The sequence below is a fragment of the Nyctereutes procyonoides genome, unplaced genomic scaffold (genome assembly GCF_905146905.1).
Source record: "Nyctereutes procyonoides isolate TBG_1078 unplaced genomic scaffold, NYPRO_anot_genome, whole genome shotgun sequence".
Classification (NCBI taxonomy): Eukaryota; Metazoa; Chordata; class Mammalia; order Carnivora; family Canidae; genus Nyctereutes; species Nyctereutes procyonoides.
This window is the reverse complement of record NW_026575020.1, coordinates 341,063-350,269: the sequence shown is the minus strand read 5'-3', so window position 1 is coordinate 350,269 and position 9,207 is coordinate 341,063.

Sequence of the window (9,207 nt, the reverse complement as noted above, 5' to 3'; positions counted from 1 at the left end):
TTTAGCGCCTGCCTTGGGCCCAGGGCGTGATCCTGGAGTCCCGGGATCCAGTCCGCGTTGGGCTCCCTGCATGGAGCCTGCTTCTCCCTCTGCCTGTGTCTCTGCCTCTCTCTCTCTCTCTTTCTCTCTCTCTATCATGAATAGATAAATAAAATCTTTAAAAGAAAGATAATAGAGACACTATTTAATACCTGGCTGATTTGACCCACTCTTCATTCACCTATCTGGACTTCCCTTGCCTGCTATTTGATGGAATACCATTGTTTTGGGGAGAATAAAATGAGGAAATGATGCAAAAGTGCGGTTACTGTAAAACTACAAGAAAACCAGGGTATTGGGGCACCTGGGTGGCTCAGTGGTTGAGTGTCTGCCTTTGGCTCAGTTCCTGATCCCAGAGTCCTGGGATCCAGCCCTGCATCAGGCTCCCTGTGAGAGTCTTCTTCCTCTGCCTATGTCTCTGCCTCTCTCTGTGTGTCTCTCATGAATAAATAAATAAAATCTTAAAAGAACAAAAAAAGGAAAACCAGGGTATTCTTGCCATAAGCACTAACCAAGAGAAATACAACTGTTAAAGAATGGCTTCCTGCTTAAGAATCCCCTCCCCTCTCACAGGGATATGCATTTTAACAGAGGTTAGTGGTATGGTTGAGGGCTTGGGGCCCCCAGGAGTGACCAAGTGTACAGGTTCCTCTTGTGTCCTTGTCAGCCAGGTCTTGCCTTGGTTCAATCCTGGGTTGGACACTTGGCTGGAGAAGATGAGGTGAGGCAGGGAACAAGCTAAGTACTTTGCTTGTTACAAAGATTACAAATAATGTAACACATTGCAGACATCCAATGAAATGGTAATAGGTGTTCTTGTGTTCCTTCATCCAAGAAGTATTTATTGGTAGGCCCAGAAGATAGAGTGGTGAGTGATAAACACCACCTCCTACCTTCATGGAGCTTGCAAACTATGGGAGAAAATAGTTAAGCAAGTACTGAAAATGATGTGATATATGGGCTATAAGGAGAACAAAAAAGGGGGTCGGGGAAAGTGGCATGCAGGTTGGAGCAAAAGTTGCTGTTCCTTGGATCTCAGAAGCCAAAGAAAAAGAATTTTGCAGGTAAGAGAGTCAACGGAGCCTGTGATGCTAAGAAGCCTTGGTAGGGCCTGCCCAGGCCCACCTTCGTGGACACAAATGGAAAGCCCCTGAGCTCTACACTACAGATGCCAGTAAAGGGAGATTGGCCTGGCATTGGCCTAACTAGAATTTTGAGGCCTAGAACGCAGATGTGAGGGTTAGGTGAAGAATTTTTACTTTGTATGGTAGCAGATGATTCTGGGATGATATGACCAATATGTTGTGAAAGGTGACAGGCTCTCTGCTCCTGTGAGGTGTGTGGATATCTCATGATCTGCAGCTGGCAGGATCACCGACCCTAAGTACTCAGAGGAGGCTGAGGGGAGGCACAGCATCTCACCTGCACTCTTCTCACTGCACATTCTTTGCACCTAGGTGTGGCATTTGCTGCTTCAGATACAGATCAATTTTAGAAGGTCCTTTAACCAAGTCCAAGACATAATTCAAGGTCTGGCCTAGCATGGAAGTCAAGAATGGAAAGTGTCTACTCTGTTTATCAACAAGGAGGTTATAGGTGGCTTTGGCAGGAGCAGTTTCAGACAAGTGGCAGCAGCCAGAGTGGAGTGGGAGGTGAGAAGGTAGTAACTATTCTTTTTTTTTTTTTTAAGATTTTATTTATTCATGAGAGACACAGAGAGATAAAGAGAGAGAGGCAGAGACACAGGCAGGGGGAGAAGCAGGCTCCATGCAGGAGCCCGATGTGGGACTCAATCCCAGGTCTTCAGGATCAGGCCCTGGGCTGAAGGCAGCGCTAAACCGCTGACCAACCCGGGCTGCCCAGTAACTATTCTTTTAAGGCATCTGGCTGTCAAGGGGAGCAGAGGAAGGAGGCAGAGGCTAGAAGGAAATGCGGGGTCAAGGGAGGATTTTTAAAGGTAGAGATTTAAATGATGACGAGAAAGAGCTGATACAGAGTGAGCAGCTGAAGAGTAAAGAGAGGTGGGATTATGAATTAAGTTAACCCACCGAGAAGTTGGGAGATACAGTGGTCAGCCATTCTGATTAGGCCAGCTGGGGCTGAGGGGTTTACCAGAATATAGGACTTTCAATTTGAAAACCAGGAAGTCTTGCGCAAATAAGGACAGATTTGGCCATCCTGGTGGGAGGGCTTTGGATGCAGAGCACAGTGGCAGGCTGAGCCCTGGAAGCAGGAACAGCATTTCCATGGAGGCAAAAAGGAGTAGGAGAGGAGAGGACTAGATGCAGAAAAGTTTGTGGATTTTACCATAGAGGTTGGTGGGAGGTAGGACATATAATCACCAATTGGCTGGTTAGCTTTCACATTCCACCTCCTGCCTTTGCTGCCAAACCTGGCACACGATAGGTACTCAATAAAGCTGGCTGAAGGAATTAGTGAGTGGATGAGACCCGAGGTAGGTGTCACAGGTTGGGTACTCTGCGGAGCAGACTGTGAGGTGAAGATCGGTGTGCAGGAAGTTTACTCGGGTTTGCTCTTGGAACAAACACATGTAGAAGAGAAAGAGGGAAGCAGGACTGGGCAGCGAGGGACACTGAGCCGGGGGCTCTGAAGCTGGGAAGAGTCTTCTGAGTTGTCCTGAGTATAAAGGCTCTGCTAAGGGACCAGGCCTTTAAACCTCCATGTTGATCTGTCACTGTAAACAGGCTGCCTTGAAAAGTGGCCAGGACACTGGGTGAAGCAGCTCCCATCAGCAGAGGCCATCCCTGAAGGGGGCTGCTAGCTGAGAGCCACTTGGTAGCAGCTCCTTCAGCAGCTGGGGAATAGAGCTTTCGGTCTTGAGAGAGACCTGGGCAGTGTATCACAGCGTCCATCACCAGGAGGTAGTTTAGAAGTGTGACAGATGTTTGAATCGCTGCTATTATGGTAGAACGGTTATGTGGCAGGCACAGTGTTATGTACTGAGTCAGGCATTGTTATGTGGATGATGCTCTCAGTATGGCCTTGGAGACCAGCAGATGACCGCTGGGGGAGTTCAGGAAGCCTTCATGGAAGAGCAGGCAAAGAGCTGGGCTTTGAATAATGAGCAGGTGTTCTGCATGCAGTGGAAGTAGCCTCGAGCCTAGCCAATCCATCCTTGGCTCTGGGCAGGCAGGAGAGGTCTGTCACTTGCCTGGCCTATGCAGTTGTCCTGATGCAGGCTGGGGTCCTCACTCAGGGAGCAAAGGGGCCTGTGTCCTGGGGGCCTGGGAAGGAACCCTAAAATTTGCCCTTCACCATCTGGGGAAAGGCAGGAGCCCTGCCCCTGCACAAGCCGGCCAGGCAGCAAACATTGTGGGATGGGGTGCCAGGTGACCTCATTGGGGAGACTGCTCTGGCTGGGAGGGAGATTCAGCCCTTCTCCTACTCCAGAGAATGGCCAGTCAAGAGGGCTGTTCCGGGAAAGGGTAAGCCATGTGATCTTGCATGAATTAATTCACCCTCTGTACCTCAGTTTTCTTGTCCCAAAAAATGGGTATGATAATGGTAACTACCTTGTGGGGTCATTGTGAGGCTTAAATGAATGAATGCATTCAAAGTTCTTAGAATAGTACATAAGCTGTTCTTATAACTTAGGAGCTGATACAGAGATGAGGGTGTATGTCGTTCCTCTAGCTCCATTATTTCCCAAGCCCTTGGATGAGAGAAGAGAAAACTCTCAGCAACTTGGGTTCTTACCCCCACCAACCCCATCCCCAAGAGGACAGCTTCAGCAATGACTGGGGGAGGGGTTGCTGGGGAGGGAGACAGGGCTGAGATTTCAAAGGAACAGACACTTGTAAAACCTTTCCAGACATTATGTAAGTAATTGTAAGCCTCCACTCAGCCCAGCTCCCTCAGAGTAACCCTTCCTGACTGTTTGGGAAGCCTCCCCTGCCCCTCCAATAGCACTGTGTCCAGGATGTCTCTGATTCCTGTGCCATCTCGAATCTCTAGATGGTTTCTTAGGCATCTCTGGAATCACACCAAGCTAGGGCCTGACCCATTGAAGATGGTTATTAGTAATTTTGAGACAAGCAGAGCAAGGAGAGGCAGTGGATCACAGCCTCAGGGTATCCTATGCTTTCATCCCAAGTTGGAAGCCATAGAACAGAAGGCTGGGGGAGTCCACACTGGACATGGGGGCACTCAGGGTACCCATTCTCAACACTTAGCTCTAGATCTTGGGTACCCCAAACCGACCCCTTCCCTAAGGCCCCACACTCACTTTGGGGTTACAGAGTGAGTGAACAACCCAGGAATCTTCATCTTCTCCCATGACCATCATTACCAGGCTTTCTTTCTTTCTTTTTTTTTTTTTTAAAAGATTTATTTATTCATGAGAGACACACACAGAGAGAGAGAGAGGCAGAGACATAAGCAGAGGGAGAAGTAGGCTCCTTGAAGGGAGCTCGATTTGGGACTTGATCCCGGGACCCTGGGATCACGACCTGAGCCAAAGACAGAATCTCAACCACTGAGCCACCCAGGCGTCAAGTGCAACCAAAAGATGTTTAAATCATGAGACTCAGGGGACAGGTGTTGTAATGTTAATAATGCATTTGCACTTTGCTTTATAACTTATGAAACAGGGTAGCCCCGGTGGCGCAGCGGTTTAGTGCCGCCTGCAGCCCGGGGTGTGGTCCTGGAGACCCGGAATCGAGTCCCACGTCGGGCTCCCTGCATGGAGCCTGCTTCTCCCTCTGCCTATGTATCTGCCTCTCTCTCTCTCTCTCTCTCTCTCTCTCTCTCTCTCTCTCTCTCTCTAAATGAATAAATAAAACTTTAAAAAAAATAACTTATGAAACAGGGCAGCCCTGGTGGCTCAGCGGTTTAGCGCCGCCTTCAGCCCAGGGCGTGATCCTGGAAACCTGGGATCGAGTCCCACGTCGGGCTCCCTGCATGGAGCCTGCCTCTCCCTCTGCCTGTGTCTCTGCCTCTCTGTGTCTTTCATGAATAAATAAATAAAATCTTTTTAAAAACTTATGAAACAGATACTTTATTATTGTTATTATTACTTTAAGGATTTTATTTATTTGAGATAGAAAGAGTGAGAGAGGGAGCATGAGTAGAGGGCAAAGGGAGAGGGAGAAGCAGACTCCCTGCTGAGCGGGGAGCCCAATGTGGGGCTTGATGACAGGATTCTGAGATCATGACCTGAGCTGAAGGCAGATGCTTGACTGAGACACCCAGATGCCCCATGAAACAGGTTCTTTGCACTGCCTCATGACAGCCCTTCAAGTAGATACTTTATTGGCCCCATTTTATTTTTTTTAAGATTTTATTTATTTATTCATGAGAGACACACAGAGAGAGGCAGAGACACAGGCAGAGGGAGAAGCAGGCTCCCTGCGGAAAGCCTGACGTGGAACTCGATCCCGGGTCTCCAGGATCACGCCCGAGCCGAAGGCAGGCAACCAACCCCTGAGCCACCCAGGCGTCCTGGCCCCATTTTATAGATGGAGAAACTGAGGCTCAGAAAGGTCATATGTCTTTTCTTGAAACACTGAGCATGGCCAGGACTTGATCCCACTTCCGTCTCTACTTGCTGCGTGTCTACTGGGTTCTGCTGTCTCTGGTTCTAGTTGTGCTCTGAACCAACTGTGGCAATCGTGGCTCCCTCTCAGGGTCTAAGTTTTCCCGGCTGCGTAATAGGAGTACCTGTTCGGTGGTTTTGCTTCCCAGGTGGAACAAATGGGAGCATACTGAAAGCATGAGGGATAGCCTCCCATTTCTCCCTTCAGCTCCCCGCAACCTCTCAGTAATCCTACCACTCCTTCCCAGTTCCCAACATGTGTAGACTTTTCACTTCCACTTTATTATCACTTCATTTGTAGGATTTTAAGGTTTGTTACCTAGAAGGGAGCAGAGAGCTCACACCTCCAGTTCCGCTTTTCAAATATACCTTCATTGCTTGTGAAAATAACCTTATTAACAGCATCTAACCTGCTGCAGCTTATGGGGGCACTCAGATAAATAAATGCAGAAGGAACCAGGGCAGGGGAAACAGCACAGCTAGCTAGGATAGCGCAGCCTCTGTGCCCCTGGGATTTTCTTCTAGCCCTTGGGGTCCTGTTGGGGTCAACAGAGTGCAGGTGAGGCCTCAGTAGCCTGGAGCAATCGGCTGCATTCTCTGGGTCCTTGCCTCCTGCCTCCTCCTCTGGTGTTCAGAGATCCTCCGGGAAACAGCTCCCATGCCTCCACAGCTCCCCTGTCTCCTGGATGCTTGTCCAGGATTGATTCTCCGGGCAGCTCCCCCTCCGAGCAGTAAATGGAATATCGGTTACCAGGAGTGAGGCGGGAGGCAATTAACCCCCAGACCTCGCCGTGGCAGATGTGTTTGTAGCAAGCTGAAGCGGCGAGCTGAGCGCACCTGCCTGGCCGTCCTGCAAAGTCATCCAATTAGGACAGTCCCCAGCGGTGGGATCCTGCTGTCCCCTCTGGTGCCCATGACCCCAGAAAGCAGGGCAGCCCTAGCTCCTAGGGCTAGCAGCTGCCTGGGCACAGGATGGCCTACTGTTCCTTGTGTGGGTGAGCTCCAGGGGCACCTCCATCCTGACACCCCCCTGGCAGGGACATTATTCGTTAATTAATCACACATCCTTCTAAAGGGGAGGCAGTCTGGGGAGCTTTCTTCCTTCCTCCAGAGTGGGACCTCCATTCTGCTTGTCTGGCCTCCTTTCTACCACCCAGCTAGTCCTGCCCCCCTAGAATGTTCTTGTGCCAGAAAGTTCTTAACTGAGGAGGAGGAGAGACACATGCCCTGCTTTCAGGGAGCCCCCCAGTCTGAAGGGAGACACAGCTTCTGCTTTCACAGATCCCCCAGTTGGATGAGGAGTCAGAGTCTGTCCTTTGGGGAACCCCCAGTCCCAGGGGCTGGTCTTAGAATGCCCTAGTTTAATAGAAAAGACAGTATCTACCCTCAGAGCCACTGAGAGGAGAGCCACAATCTCTGCATCTAGGACCCCACCCCCACCCCCCGATCCTGGTTTCAGTGGAGATACACACCTTACCCTCAGCTTACTTAAAACACTGTCTTTGAGGATCACCAGTCTGATGGAGGACACAGAGATCTTGCCTTCAGGAAGCTTCCCATTCTGATGGTGGAGACACAGTCCTTGCCCTCAGGTATCCCAAGTCTGAGGGGGAAAAAATAGACTTTGCCCTTGGGGATCCCCTGTCTGATGGGGGAGACACTTTCCAAACAGTCCCCATGCCCCCTGCCCTCCCGCACCACCACCACAGCTGGGATGCTGCCTGAGTGACTTTAGAATACACTTGGTACCCTGCAAAGGAAAAAAAGTCCTTGGCTTCAGTCCAGTCCTAGTTATGCCACACACTTACTGCATGACCATGGGCAAGTCACGAATTTTCTTTGGACTATGATTTCTTCATCTGCAAAATGGAGATATTAGGCCCATCTTTCAAAACGACATGAGGATTGTCTGGTCACCAGAAATAAAAGCAAACAAGCCAGCCAGGCACTCCCTACAGAAATGATTAACATGTTTTTTATTGTAGCAGAAGTCCCAGCCCAGTCCCTATGGCCTCTGGGGAGGGGTAGGGAGCCCCCCAGGTATGTGGCTGGGTAATTCCAGGCCAATGTGGCCATTAAAGAATCACAGGGGGCTGTGGGTGGCACCGAGGGCAAGGGGAAGCGCCTTCTAATCTAATCGCTTTTCCTGAGGAAACTCTCATTCCAACCAGACCTGCCAGGGGTTTTATTGGGTTTGTGGGGACCCGCGGATTTCAATCTCCAGACCCCACAGGGAAGGAACAAGCATTAAGCTAATTTTATTAAATGGCCACAGCTGGCAGTAGGGGGAAGTAGGGGAGAGAAGGGAGGATAAAGAAAGTCATTCAAGGCTGCCAGCCATGACAAGGGTCCATACATGGGGCCTGACTGGGAAGGAGGCCACCCCTCCTTCCGGTCTCTCCAGCTGAGCTGTCTGGGAGAGGGGAGGCCAGGTGGGACTCTTGCTCACTATAGAGCCTTGGGTCTCTCCAACAGGCTCACCCCATGGCTGCAGCCCAATGCAGATGCTTATAAGTCCATCGAGCCTCTGCAGGGCAGGGGTGGGGGTGGAAGGGCTGTGCATAGCAGGGACAGAGCTGCCTCAAAGCCATTCTTCCTCCATTCTGCTTTGGAGATCCCAACTCTCTATGAAATATAACATACCGGCTAAGAGCAGGGTCTCTGGTGCAAATACTGATGTTTGCCTTTTCCTAACTCTGTGACCCTGGCAAGTTATTAACGTCTCTGAATCTGTTTCCCCAACTGAAATGGATAAAATAACAGTACCCGTGTTACAGGGCATTCAAGCATTTCCTGCCAGTCTACCCCACCCCACCCACGTATGTATGAGATAGTATTTATAAAGTTCTCATGTGGTACCTGACGCAGAGTGGGTGCTCTCTAAATATTAGCTTTTGTGTTTTTTAAAAAAGATTTATATATTTATTTGAGAGACAGAGTGTGCTTGTGTGAGTATGCATGCACAAGCAAGAGTGAGGGTGCAGGGAGAGAATCCCAAGCAGCCTCCACACCCAGGGCCCAATGTGGGGCTGGATCTCAGGACCCCAAGATCATGACCTGAGCTAAAACCAAGAGTTGGATGCTTAACTGTGTCCCCAGGCACCCCTGAATATTAGCTATTTTATTTAGGAATGCCCTAACTGCAAATGTCAGGGTCCCAGTTGCAGGAGATAAGGGAGGCAGGGGCAAGACAAGGAGACTCAGGGTGTTGTCTTCAAGGAGCCGGGCTCCTTGGATTCAAGTGCAATCACAGAACTTGGTGACTGTGTCGCATGAAGAAAGATATTTCATCTCCCTGGAAGAACAAAATCTACTCACCCAGACTCTCAGGGCTCTTGGGAGGCTTGAGTGAGATGCCATACCTGGAAGTGTTGTGCAAACTTTCAGTGACGTTATAAATAATAAAAGCTGTGTTTATTGGACATGTACATGATACCTCTTGAATCCTCAGTCAAGCAAGGTAGGACTTGTCACTTAACATTTTATAGATGAGAAAACTGAGGCCCAGAAGTGAAGCACTTGGGTCAAAGTCAACCAGCTTTTAGTGCAAAATACGTTCCTGTCATTGCTGTCACTAACCCAGAGCTGGAAGACGAGTGACTTGCCCAAGATCA